This window comes from Macaca nemestrina, chromosome 1 (assembly GCF_043159975.1).
Source record: "Macaca nemestrina isolate mMacNem1 chromosome 1, mMacNem.hap1, whole genome shotgun sequence".
Lineage (NCBI taxonomy): Eukaryota > Metazoa > Chordata > Mammalia > Primates > Cercopithecidae > Macaca > Macaca nemestrina.
In genome coordinates, this window is record NC_092125.1 from 127,833,356 (window position 1) to 127,848,724 (window position 15,369).

The 15,369-nt window shown below is 31.9% G+C and overlaps 1 long non-coding RNA gene across 1 annotated transcript in view; it reads left to right on the forward strand.

The window, feature by feature from the left end:
- The first annotated feature begins 1,628 nt into the window (after nt 1-1,628).
- Nucleotides 1,629-15,369, forward strand: part of LOC139356748 (uncharacterized) — a 28,270-nt gene continuing 14,529 nt past the window's right edge. Inside the window, exons 1-3 of the long non-coding RNA XR_011609130.1 lie at nt 1,629-1,705; nt 13,083-13,237; nt 14,906-15,013. This is a non-coding gene — a long non-coding RNA (uncharacterized lncRNA). The remainder of the gene's footprint in view (nt 1,706-13,082; nt 13,238-14,905; nt 15,014-15,369) is intronic.

Here is a 15,369-nt window from a genome sequence, read left to right on the forward strand (position 1 = left end):
TCAAATATATCACAAATTGAATATATTCAGCCCTTTATTTGTCAATGATACTTCAATAAATCTGGGAAAAATAATTATATAAGAAAGAAATAATTTCGTCTCTGTGAGGTCCTTTCTACAGTGGTGTGCCACATTCACTTAATGTTTCATTTATTGAAGTAGTATTCAACTAGGTATTAGTAAGAATACTTAATTAGTGTCACTATGTCCCAAGATTACTAATGATAGAGATTTTTAAATATTTTACTCTTTTATGTTTGATCTGTGCTCACACAAACATAGAAAATCAATATGTATGGCTATATTTTTCAGATTGATGCTGTAGAATTTCTCCAGTTATGCACTATGAATAAGTTCTGGAGATCCAATATACAAAATGGTGACTATAGGTAATCATTCTTGCATTGTATATTTGAAATTGGTTAAGTATAGATCTTAAGTCCTCTAACCCAAAGCTTAACATGTGAGGTGACGGATAGGTTAACTAGGATGATGTAGTGACTCACAATATATAGTATATCAAAAAATCAAATTGTTCACTTTAACTATATAAAGTTTATATTTATCAGTATAACCCCAATAAAGCTGAGAATAAAGAAATCAGCTTTGGGGAAACAAAAATGAATCATGTTAGTCCAGGCATTTATATACGCTCATAGGCTCATTTTAAATGACTTTATTTGGGATCTAGGCCTTTATGTAGAACATTTGAAAGCTGGTACTGGTATATTTATTTCTTTATGTTCAATCCTTTTTGACTTCCTCTATTACTCCAGTCTGTATATCTAGCAGTCTCCTCTCAAACATCTCTACTCTTTCTTCAAATATATTTGCTTAATCCATTCCCAGAATGCCAAACTTGACTTTTCTTTTGTAAATTTATGTACGTGTTTATTCATATTGTATTGTTTCCAGCAGTTACTGGCTCAACAAATGTGTTTTAACAATGACTTTCATTCAGATCAATATTCTAAATACGTCACTCACAACAATAAAGATGGTTTTAAAATACTTAGAATCCTTTTCTAGCCTATGCATAATTAATTTAGTCCTCTCTAGAAACAATTTTACACAATAATAAAGAAATAACCCTTTCCCAATTTTCAGTCTCTCTCAAGGGCAATAAGAGATGATATTGACTAGACTATACTCCTTATGTGAACTGCATGAAGTCAGAAAAATAAAGAGCATATCTTTAAAACAAAACAATGTACTCGGCAAACATTGTAGTAAAAATGGAAAATGTTTTAGTGTTTTTCAAGTTATACTCTAGTAGTCAACTGCCTGCATGAAGGTAGGCCCTAGGTATACATATATGTATGCAAGCTAATGTTAATGATAAAATTGAGGACTTTGCCCCTAAAATATCTTAATTACACATTTTATTGTCATAATGCTTTCTAGTTACCCACATTTAGTGCTGTGTCATAGGATTTATACCCTTTTTTACCCATTTATAGTCTTTCAAAAATGAAAGCAGAATAAGGTTAAAAGATGGGCTATTTCAGACAAGAGATCCAGGACAGACTTGTTTGACTTGAGGCCACTTTATTATTACACTGAATGTGACAACATAGGCATTCAGAATCTGGTGAAACAATCTTCTAGGAGCAGCTAACAAGAATCCTAAGACAGGAGTGTTTATGTTTGGGTTGAGACACATTGAGGAGCTGAGTGATTGACAGCAAGGGGAGCAAGACATGAGGTAGACTTGTATTCTATTCTCAGTGAAATGGGATAGCTTTAGAAGCTTTTTAATAAAAGGGATATATGATCTAAATTTTCTACTCTAAGTATCATTCTCTGTATAGCATGGAATGTAAATAGTACAAACAGAGAAATAATGAGAATGCATTTGCTAAATTTTATAATAACTTTATCATTTCAGTTTATACTATACCAGTATAAAGTGAACATTGAATATTTTATGATAATTTTGAGAAATTTTAATGTAATGAATAGTTTCAGCAGTGACTTTAGAGTTCCTTAAGAGTTCCCCAAGAATCATTATCTTAAAAATATTTTATTATGAATATTATCAATTATTTGGCAAAATTGGAGTAATGATATAAAGAATCATAAGTGGGAGTATTCTATTGATATATAGTCTCTAAACAAAATACTTCAAATGTAAAATAATAAATATATTTCCAATTATACATGTTCTCAAAATATGTTAGATACATTTTAGACTAATGTTAGTTTTAATATTATTTTATATTAAATATTTTATATTTATGTTATTATGCTATTTATGACCCTACTAATAAACCACAAGTAATGTATTCTTGGTTAATTTTAAGATATATATATATATCTATGTGTATATATATATATAGAGAGATATATAGTTTAGTAAATTAACAACTTTTATTTAAAAATAGACTTTGAATCACAACTCAAATGTTTTCCCCATTTTATTAATTTTTACACTTATTAAGCTCCATTAAAATTATAAATGCAGATGCAGCTTGACTTACAATGGAGTTACAATTCAATAAATCTGTTATAAATTGAAAACATTATAAGTAAAAAAAGGCATATAATGCACCTATCCTACAGAAAGTCATAGCTTAGCCTAGCCTAGCTTAAATGTGCTCAGAAACTTACATTAGCCTACAGTTGGGCAAAAGCAACTAACAAATAGTCTATTTTATACTAAACTGTTAAATATCTCATGTAATTTATTAAAACTGTAGTGAGAATGAAAAACACAATCGTTGTGTTGGCTCTCAATGTGTGATTTTAAATGAATGCATATCTTTATTGCACAGGTATAAAGTCAAAAATATGTTAAATTGAAACATCATAAGTCAGGGTCCATCTATATATCTTGCAGTATTTACATAAATGGGGCAGAAAAAATGATCCAACATTTGTATCATTAAAATCAAAGAATGGGGAAGTGAGAATAGAACTGCAGAATAATTCAGTGAAATAATGACTAGAAACATTGTAAATGTGGTAAAATACATAATATACAGAGCTAGGAAACTGAACTGTAAATAGGATAAATTCAAAGAAACCCCACATATTATGAAGACCCCTTAAAACCCAACAAGACATGTCACAGTGAAATTTCTGAACATTGAAGACAAAGCAAAACCTTGAAAATAGCTAGAGAGAAATTATTCATTACCTACCAATACAAATAGTATATCTAAAATGATATATACATAATTTCAAAACAATATCCATGTTTTAAATATGTTTAAAATATATACATAATTTCAAAACAATATCCATGTCTCAACTGACATGATGGTGTCTAGAAAAAAATTGCACAATATTTTTAAGTGCAGAAATAAGATAACTATTAACTATGAACTCTATATCCAGTGAAATTTTTATCATGAATGAAGGGGACTCAAAGACATTCCATGTCAAAGAAATAGTAAAATAATTTGGGTAGCATACCTTGAGGACATCATTGAAAAATGGCGGAAGGAAATTCTTCATAAAGCAAAGAAATTATAAAAGAACAAATCATGGATCACCAGGAAGAAAATTCAACTGAAAGAATAGATATGTGGACACATGCAATAGACTACCTTCACAAGTTGGATAATTCATTCATTGTATAATTCATGCAATAGGCTATCTTCAAGAGTTGTATAATTCATATTGATGATTGAAACTAAATAATGACATCATCAGATAAAAAAGAAAATGGTAATTAAAAGTCAGAAAGTAAAAGATTTGAATGAAAGTCTTCTACACTGCACTTGAAATGTTAAAATGTAGATACCATTAGACTGTGTTAAGAGTCATATGAGGCCGGGCGCGGTGGCTCAAGCCTGTAATCCCAGCACTTTGGGAGGCCGAGACGGGCGGATCACGAGGTCAGGAGATCAAGACCATCCTGGTTAACACGGTAAAACCCCGTCTCTACTAAAAAATACAAAAAACTAGCCGGGCGAGGTGGCGGGCGCCTGTAGTCCCAGCTACTCGGGAGGCTGAGGCAGGAGAATGGCGTGAACCCGGGAGGCGGAGCTTGCAGTGAGCTGAGATCCGGCCACTGCACTCCAGCCTGGGTGACAGAGCGAGACTCCGTCTCAAAAAAAAAAAAAAAAAAAAAAAGAGTCATATGAATAAAGTAATACACAGAGCAAATATACTAAGACATACACTCAAAGCATTATGAAAAAATTAAGATAGAATTCTAAAAAAAATTTTCAAGTATCCAAGAAGGCAAAAAAAAAAAAAAAAAAAAAAAAGAGAGAGAAACAATGGAATAAGAAGCAGAGGGAACAAGCAGAAGATAAATAATAAAATAGGAAATGTTTCTCTGATATAGCAGTATCTTTTTTTTAATTGTACTTGGTTAGACATGTCAATTTAAAGCAGCAATTGACAGAGAGGATAAAACACACAGCCTATCCATATGATGTTTCCTGGAAAATTTACTTCAAATTCTACAACATGCATAGATTTAAAGTTAAAAGGATGGAAAAAATATATCATCAATTATTACTTCACATGTAAGTTGCTGGACCACAGCTCCATAGTCTCTGTTTCAGTAGTTCCAGGGTGGGATCTGAAATGCTGTATTTTTCTTTTTTTAACTTTTATTTTAGTTTCAGGAGTACATGTAAAAGTTTATTATATAGATAAATTGTGTGTCACAGGGGTTTGGTGTACAGGTTATTTTGTCACCCAGATAATAACCATAGTACCTGATAGGTACTTTTTCTATTCTCTTCCTCCTTTCACACTCCACCGTCAAGTACTCCCCAGCATCCATTGCTCCCCTCTTTGTGTCAATGTGTATTCAGTGATTAGCTCCCACTTATAAGTGAGAACATGCAATGTTTGGTTTTCTGTTTCTGCATTAATTTGCTTAGGGTAATGGCCTGCAGCTGCATCCAAATTGCTGCAAAGGACATGATTTTTTTCTTATTGTGGCTGCACAGTATTCCATAGTGTATATGGACCACATTTGCTTTATTCATTCCACAGTTGATGAACATGTAGGTTGATTCCGTGTCTTTGCTGTTGTGAATACTGATGTGATACACATACAGGTGCATGTGTCTTTTGGTAGAATATTCATTTATCTTAGCGTATTCAGTAGTGTGATTGCTGGGTTGAATGGTAGTTCAACCCTCAGTTCTTTGAGAAATCTCCAAACTGCCCTTCACCGTGGCTGAACTAATTTACATTCCTACCAACAGTGTATAAGCCTCCCTTTTTTTCTGCAATCCAGTCAACATCTGTTATTTTTTGACTTTTTAACAAAAGCCATTCTGACCGGCATGAAATGGTATCTCCTGTTTTGATTTTTAATTTATTTGATGATTAGTGATAATGAGCATTTTTCCATATGTTTCTTGGTCGCTTATATATCTTCTTTTGAGAAGTGTCTGTTCATGGCCTTTGCCTACTTTTTAATGGGATTATTTGTTTCTTGATTGGTCTTTTAAATTCCTTGCAGATTCTACTAGGCCGTCGTCCGATGCATAGTTTGCTAATATTTTCTCCCATTCTGTAAGTGGTGTGTTTACTCTGTTCATAGTTTCTCCTGCCTTGCAGGAGCTCTTTAGTTTAACTAGATTAAAACTTTTCCAGTTTTATTTTTGCTACAATTAGTTTTGAAGACTTAGTCATAAATACCTTCCTAGAGTTTGTTCTAGGATTTCCCTGTCTTAATTACATCGTGAAAACATAGTTTCAGCATTAAGTATTTATTCAGATGATTACAAATAATAGAAAGAATATGGAAAATTTAGTTCATTTAAATAAATGTAATATTGTGTCTTGTAAGTTGACAATTATCAGGCTATATATTCGTACTCTGCCATCATTCAAGTTTATAGTCTTAAATTAAAAACTAGATAGCAATTTATGCATATATTTAAAAGTGAATTTAGTAGGTATTCCTGTGTTGATGTTAGGTTGGGTTATTTTAGTTGTATTTTTCAAATTTGGACTTCTTTTTCATAAAATCAGAAGCAAAAAAAAAAAAATAGAAAAAAAATGCCAGTAACTAAAATTGTATACAAATATTCTGCTTTACATGGGAGATGAACTTTACTTATGAAATAGACAGAGTCATCATCAAGGAAACACTAATATAAAATGAACATTTGTCACATAAGACTGCTTTTATAAAATAAAATGTTCAAAAATCAAATATCCTCGAGAGCTGAGATAATGTTTATACAAAAAAACTGTTTTAGATATGCTAGGAGAACTAATAACAATGTTAAATTAGTGATATAAAGATTTATTAAAAATATAAGGATTAAGAAAAAAATAAGTTATACTTACTCTTTCAAATATATATATATAGTAATAGAATGAAAGGTTAAAAATGTGTACATTCATTCATAGAAGGCTGAGAAAGCTACAAAATTTTATGTTTAAATAATATACATTTAAACTTTGTCACGATTTCCAAAATTAGAGTTGATAACATGCCCATTTTTTTTTCAGAAAAAAGCTTTAAACTGATTTTCATAGTATAATGTTGTCTGATAATTTAAGGTTAGTAACATTCCTTCAAAGAATAATTGTGCTAATAATTTTTAAGCCATGTGTAATCATCAAGATCCACATAAAAATTGTAATTATTTTATCTTCCTAGACAGTGAAATAAAATAATTTTGAACAAAGTTAAAGTATGTTCTCAAATTTCATCCAAGACAAACTAAAAGGCTAAAATTTGAAAATATTTTATAAATCATTCTGAATAATATTACTGAATCATCTAGAGTATGATCAAGACCAAACATTTTCTGCGTAAATAGGCAAAATGAATACAAATTGTTTCTCTCACTATGAAGAACTCAACACTTACTGCAAATTCTAAATTCACAGCAATTCTCCAGGTAGAAGTTGATGGTTTTGTGCTGATTAGAAAACAAATGTAAAGAAGGCTATTTTAAGATAAGCTGTGTGTGTTCAACATAAGGCCAAATCTAAAGGAGGTCAAATAAATTTGTAAATACAGTCATACAACAAAGCATCCATAGTTCAATTGGCATCTTCTTCTCAGGTTCCTGTCTATAACTTCTATGAATAAGATTATGTAATTCACAGGATTTTTGTGATTAAATGTGTGACCACAAAAGACTAGAGAAAATCAAAATCAAATAATGTATTGAAATTAATACAATTAAATATTATATCTAAAATGATATATACATAATTTCAAAACAATATCCATGTTTTAAAATATAATTTTACATTTTTTATTTAAATAGAATTATATGTTTTATTTAAGTCATAAATTATATCAAGGAATATATAAGGAAGATAGTTAATGCCTAGGAATGTAACAAAAATATTTTAATGCTTTCTCTATATGTTTTGATTCATAATTAAGAAAGTACCTAAGAATGACATAAATTGAAAGTATAGAATAAATTATAAGAGATTCATAATTGTAAATCACATAAATTATAATTATTTGTGACATTAATAACTTATGAGTGGTTTATAAATCATTTCTGATAACAGTTAATTAACAAAAAGTTACTTCAACCATTCTGAGAAAAACAATTGGAAACCTTATTATAAATGATATTATTTACCCATAGAAAATAACCCCTAAATGAATTATAATTTGCAAATTGAAAATGTATGCTGGTATTCATCTAAACCATCTAAATTTGTTAATATTTTAATCTCTTGCAATATATTGGATACAACAAATTATAAAATGAAACATTCTAAATAAAATTCTATGACATTCTACGCGAGTTGGTGACCCAGTTATTATGGAAGGATAACTGATGGTCTTCAGTAAGTTGTTGAATATTTTCCCTTGTAAGTCTGTTGTTTTCAAGAACATAGTGAACTTACAATATTACTCTAAGCTTCTTTCAATTTTATGAACTCTTTCTGATGAAGAAATAATCTGATCACCATACACTGACAATGGATAATACATATTAGAATATCAAACATCTTAGTTAAATTTTCACATCAGAATTCAATTTTTATTTTTCTTCTGTGTTATTCTATACCACTTCTGGTTAAATTACACTAAATGTTATTTCTACACATGAACTTAATAGGGATTACTTCCATGGCAACTGGTATAAGTTTTCAGTAAAGAATAGCTTTGAGGGTACTGTATCTTTGGGATTATGTTTTGAGTTATTCTGTTAACCCTAGGGACTTTTATATTTATTTTTTCTTGGAAGGACTTAATTTGAAGAACAAAAGATCAGATCAGATTTAAGTTAGAATAGATGTTTCTCTTTTTTTCTCTCTGAGAAATATCAACAGAGACACAGAGACATGCTTGCACCCTGTGTTACATAACTGATAATTTAAAACTAAATTAAACCAATTATTTCCAGGTATGATTGATATTTCAAAGACATTGTTTCCATTGGTAAAATATATTCATTCACATTTGCCTTCACAATTATTTATTCCTTAGGGATTATACCTATTTTGTTTACAGTCAGAAAATCACATGGGATTTACCCTATAGAGGCTATAGAATATTTAATTTTTAATATAATTTCATTTTTATTCTTATTTATATGTAAATATAATTTGATAATAAATAATGGGTAATAATTATTTTAGTTTTTATTTTCTCAATGAACATTTATTAAGTTTTCTAACATGGTAATTATCTAGAAGGACATTGAACATAGACTAGTTAGCAAGCAGACATTGGCCCTGATCTCATGAAGGAAGCATTTAATTAGGAAACATTACAATTTCATATAAGTGTAATTTTATCTTCTTATATGAGTGCAGAAGACTAAGACAAGTGAAAAGACAAAATAGAGTTACACACATTAAAGTAGTAAACATCCATAAATCTATCAAGGTTTAAAGTGCTTCAAACACATCAGAGGGATAATCCACAGTATATGAAACCGGCACATAAAATGCTGCCTTAGTTGAGAGAACAACCTTGAACAACAGAAAATGAGCGGTTCTTTTAAGTATTTCTACATTTCTGGGCCTTTCTATTCCTATTTTCCTGACACCACGTTGCAGGTCTGGAATAAGCCTTTTAGTTCTTCTTTTCATGTGTTTTAGACATTTGTGGTTATTTTTCCAGCTTCTTCATTGATGGATTACATACTGTTCTTTTTTTTTTTTTTTTTTTTCATTATCTCTAGAGAGCACAGCACCTGTCTTTATCTGTGTATAGCCTGCATTTTGTCATACAGAACTACATTAATGTGATTTTTTTTTTTTTTTTTTTTTAACATGGAGTCTCATTCTGTTGCCCAGGCTGAAGTGCAATGGAACAATATCAGCTCAGTGAAACTCTGCCTCCTGAGTTCAAGCGATTCCCCTGCCTCAGCCTCCCAGTAGCTGAGATTACAGGCGCCTGCCACCACGCCCGGCAAATTTTTGTGTTTTCAGTAGAGGTGGAATTTCACCATGTTGGTCAGGCCGGTTTCGAATTCCTGACCTCATTTCTTTCCACAAAGCCCCCAGCTCTGTGTATCTTGTAAAGATATAATTGCCTTTTAAAAAATGTTTCCTTAACTTGGAAGAACACTGCTACTGAAACCACTAGAATCAACAAAGATGCTCAGCACACAAAATGCTTATTTATGGGGTTAATATAAGCAAACTTTTCTATGAAGTTCTTTACACACACTACTTGCAAATCTTCATCAGCCACCCATTCCTTAACACTTCAAGGGGTTGCCTGAATAATTCTTCTAGAACTTACCTCGAGTAAGGTTATTAAAGACCTCATATCTTGAATGCAATGTACATACCTTAATCCTAATTTGTCTTGCCCTGACTTTAGCACCTTATAGGGTTGGCCTTGTTTTTCTCTAAAAATATTACCTGTCTTGAATTTTCTATTTCTATTTCCATGAAATGCCATTTTAAGTTTTCCTGTTATTTTTCTGGACATTCCTTTGTAGTATCTTGTCAGCTTCTCTTAATTTATACACTCATTAATGATTAAAGTTTTCCTGAAATTTATAGTGGAAGTTTAAAACATTTTAGTGGCATCTACTCTGGTTATTTCAGTTACAATCTCTTTGTGAGAGCTCTCATATTCATATACCCAGTTGAGATTGCTCTAGGGCCTAAATATGGAGCTTCTTACTGACAACCACCTTGAACTGTCTCACCGGCACTGCCTGTTTAACACAAATCTCCTCTCCAAACATATATATTCTCTGTGTTCCCTAAGTCAGGAAATTACACCATGGTTTACATAATGGTTTTCCCTCAGCCCCAAATCTGGGATTATTCTTGATTCTCTTATTTGTCATCAATTCTATCACAAATCTAATTTATTCTATATCATACATACCTCTGAAACCCACTCACCATCTTCTTCCTCATGGCCAAGTGGCCATCATTTCTCCTCTGGATTATTGTAATATTCTCTTAAGTGATGTTTCAAAATTAACTCTTCCTACTTTGTTATTTCTTCTTCGTTCTTTAAGATCTCCTTTTGTAAATGTAAAACTGATGGTCATCTGATGTATAGAACAATTCAAGGCCTTCCTACTGATATCTGAACAGACCCAAAATCTGGCCAATAATACCATCCAGAAAAGGTTTCTTTCTGTCTAACTTTCTAGGATCTTTTCACATATCTATTCCTTTAACTCTCCATGCCTTAGCTATATTGACTTTCATTTGGTTCCTTTATTTGTCATGGTTATTTCAAGCCCTAGGTCAGTTTTTCTGTTCCTGAAAAGATATATTTAAGTCTTACTATTCCTTTATATGTGTATTTGCATGAGAATACAAACCTATATAGATTCTTCTATTAATTCTTCACATAGAATGCTGAAAATCAATTCCTTATAATTATTATAATTGAAATGTATTACATGATAAATATATATGTTCTATGATATTGAAGTTTTCCATTAGCACAGCACTTGTGTTAGTCTTGTTCATCATTATAGTCTAAGTATAGAGCTTGATAAATTGCAGGCATCAAATAAAAAGATATTTGAATAAAAATGAATAAATCAAAAACCTTATATAAACAGAATAATTAAAATTGTTTCCATGAAGAAAAAACACAGAGGCCAAATTTAATTTAAAAATTTACTAAACCTTAAAAACAAAAAATGCATCCTATTTTATTGTTCTGAAATTAAATCTAGTGCAGATGAGCCAGGGCCCACAGCCAGTGAGGTAAGAATTTATAAAATCTTGAAGAAATTCAAAATGAAGCAATGCTGTTCCCTAGAGTTTAGAAGACTAGTTTTTTCAGGAGTATACATTTCTGAAATTTTACTTCTGTTCTTTTAACATTATTACTCAGATTTTATTGTACCAAATAAACTGTATTTATATATTTTTAAGTTTATGCATATAGGCAAATATCTCTAAAATTTCTCTTCTAATAAAAATACTTACGGCCGGGCGCGGTGGCTCACGCCTGTAATCCCAGCACTTTGGGAGGCCGAGGCGAGCGGATGGCAAGGTCAGGAGATCGAGACCACAGTGAAACCCCGTCTCTACTAAAAATACAAAAAACTAGCCGAGCGAGGTGGCGGGAGCCTGTGGTCCCAGCTACTCCGGAAGCGGAGGCGGGAGAATGGCGTAAACCCGGGAGGCGGAGCTTGCAGTGAGCCGAGATCGCCCCACTGCACTCCAGCCTGGGTGACAGAGCGAGACTCCGTCTCAAAAAAAAAAAAAACTTACATATACACATTTAGATATTTTGTGTATTTATTCAGTAAGTGTATTAATTCAAATCTTATGTTTAGCAGTTATTAATATTCCTTTTGCACAACATCATAGGCTTCACAGACAGACATTCCCGGAGCTAGGATTCCTATACTAGAAACGTTGTATACTGCCTTACACTGATTATACTTTAACATATGTAAGCAATTTGTTGAATTCTTATTCACTAAACGTTCTTTTCCCATCTTCTGGCCTGTCTCAGTGGGTCATGCCTGTAATCCCAGCACTTTGGGAAGCCAAGGCAGGCAGGCAGCAGGCAGATCATTTGAGGTCAGGTGTTTGAGACCAGCTTGGTCAACATGGTGAAACCCCCTCTCTACTAAAAATACAAAATTAGTCGGCGTGGTGGCACACACCTGTAATCCCACCTACTCGGGAGACTGAGACAGGAGAACCGTTTGAACCCAGGAGGCAAAGTTTACGGTGAGCTGAGATCAGGCCACTGCACTCCAGCCTGGGTGACAGAGAGACTCCGTCTCAAAATAAATAAATAAAAATATAAAAGTAAATATATTTCCCATCTTCTAGTAAATTGCTGTTTTCAGAATTGATCGTAAATCTATACTTTCTGGGCTTTCATCCTTTTAAACATCTTAGCCAATAACTTCTGTACTCCATTCTGTCTAATATATTAATTGATGAAATGGGGAGTAATTCTCATAATCCTGAATATCTTATTATATTAATTTAGTGTGTTGATATTACTGCCTGACATATACTTTTAATCTTCAACTTTCTTGTATGAATTTAAAATATGCCTATTATATTAGTATTAATCTTTTAGTATTTTAATATTGTTACATTTTACTCCTTGATTAACACCGAGTAGGCTACAAAATACATTATATTTTATACTAATACTTTAAATACATAATAAACATTTTATATACTTCTTTGGAATAAGTTAGTAACATTTCTAAATATAGTTGAAGGAATATAATGAAGTCCTTAACTGCAAACTAGTTGATTTTAGATGTATTCAATGTTTCATAAAACATTCAGTAAAAATGGCAATGTATTTTTAAAAGATATTAATACAAAGTCTATAAATTTACATAGATTAATACATGAAAAGTAACTCAGTTTTTATTCGTAAAAAGAATAATTCTTTTTAAAGAGATAGTTTGGTCCTAAGTTGTGTTTTTTGGCTCATTTCATTGAAATGGTAAGCTTACTTGGCTCTTAAATTAATATTTTTTCAAAGAAGACATTATATAGTCACAATAACCAAATACTCTTTTATTTATATATGTCGAAAATCAAGTGAATAAGATATACTCAAGCTAAACTGTAATACCTTCAGTGAAACATTTGTCCAATAAAACACCTTTGGTAAACGTTTGCTATTTTTTCCAAGTGCCATAATCAAGATTCATTTAATTAATGAAACTTTTAATGCAATTTCACCTTCTTTTCCATTTTAGGTTAATAATTATCAAACATATGGCAATGCTGGACTTTAGCTGATCACCGTGCTTCTGGAAAATAACAAAAGTTAAGACATCTGTTCACCATTTTGTGTGTCCAAGGACCACCTACTTTTTACATATGACAAGAACTACCCACCTCCACTCTTCAGGTAAGACTTACTGTCCACTCTGCCCCGTGACTCCCCCACGTCTTGGGGACGACTCCCTTGTACCTGAAGCTATACTACTGTAAGCCTCCTTTCCTTTTTTAAGATGTTTGTCATTAATGAATGTTCATTCTATTGCAATAGCCTGAATAAAATCATTTTCTCAATTGTTCAGTACGTATTGTCTGTGACAAAAGAAAGATAGGTTATAATTTGGCATATATTAATAATTTTAGTATTTTTATTTATGAATTATTCTATCTTTCCAAATGCATAATAAAACGTAATTTTTCTTTTTATTTTGAGAGGGAGTCTTGCTCTATTGCCCAGGCTGTGACACAATCTTGGTTTACTGCAACCTCCACCTCCAGAGTTCAAGCAATTCTCCTGCCTCAACCTCCCGAGTAGCTTGGATTACAGGCATCCACTACCACAACTGGCTAATTTTTGTATTTTTAGTAGAGACGAGGTTTCACCATGTTGGCGAGGCAGGTCTCGAACTCCTGACCTCATAACCTGCCCATCTTAGCCTCCCAAAGTGCTGGAATTACAGGCAAGAACCACCGCACCTGGCTGTAAAGTGTAATTTTATACAAAGTTATAGACACATTTAAATATATATATATACACACACACACACATATATATATATATCTCGACGTGCAAATATGCTGTATTGTCCTGTTATCATGCTGCTAATAAAGACATGCCCAAGACTGAGTAATTTATAAAGGAAAGAGGTTTAATTGACTCACAGTTCCACAGGGCTAGGGAAGTTTCACAATCACGGCAGAACGTAAAGGGGAAGCAAGACACCTCTTACACGGCAGCAGGCAAGAAAGCTTGTGTTGGGGGAACCCCCTTTTTAAAACCATCAGATCTCGTGAGACTTATTCACTATCGCAAGAACTGAATGGAAAGACCTGCCTCCAGGTCTTTTCAATTACTTCCCACCAGGTCCCTCCCACAACACGTGGGAATTATGGGAGCTACAATTCAAGATGAGATTTGGGTGGGGACACAGCCAAGCCGTATCATACACACAGATTATTCACCTGAATTAAATAAAAGCAAATAATAGAAAGAATCAAAATATTAAATGAATATGGAATACTTTTCATAAACTTTATATGTATGTACACATTTGAACACACACAGACATAGTTTATGGTGGCTACATGAAAAGATTGGTAGAAATAGGTCATTTCAATCTCTTCAACTAAATATAACTATTTAAAAATCCAAAATAGATTCCTGAAATCTTTATATGTTTTTATTTGGGTTCAGCAAAATCTTTTGACTTTAAAATGTTAGCACCACAAAGCACCTCAGTAAGAGGACAATGAAACACTCAAAGGGTAATAAGTCCAGAAATCTCTCTCCATTTAAAAAGTTATTTCTTTATAAAAATTTTATTTTCCTGTTGATAGAATACAGAAATAAAACTCAAATTTTGCTTAGTGACATAGTGAAGTCATATTCAGGATATGGATTTTTACCCTACCAAAGAGGTGATAATGAAGACATGTAGGTTTCCTATTCAGCCTTTGTACTCAAAGTTTAAATTCAAAAAAAGAGAGACCCTGTATCTTAGAATGCCTTCCCCTCTCCTAGCAACCACATTATTGAAATTCAAACTGCTAACATTCTAAAATCCCCTTTTTAAATAAGGATAGAACATGCTGAAGAAAAAAGTTACAACGAGAAAATATATGGGAACAAAATGCCTACGCAGTGCAGAAGTCTGAATAACTAAACCACTCAGAGTAGAGGAAAAAAGCGAGATTCCAAAGATCCAATAAAGTCGATTCTTAAAAACGTATAAATCAGTTCCTACCTTTTTTATCAAGTTCAGATTTCTCTGTCCTTAATCATATATTAAGATAATCTAAGATAAATTATCTTATATTTTGCAAAGCAACCATAAGTATAAAAAATACTGGAAGAATAATCAGCATATTAAATTCATGAAGAATTTTTACAACGTGAAGAATTTTTAGAAAACGTATCTCCAAATAGAGTGTACAAAAACATTTTCTAATAATTGTTGCTTGAAACTAAATATTTAATTTTTTAAAATTATAATAGAAGCATACTAAATAATATGCCTAAATAAATCTAGAAAACAGTTCATT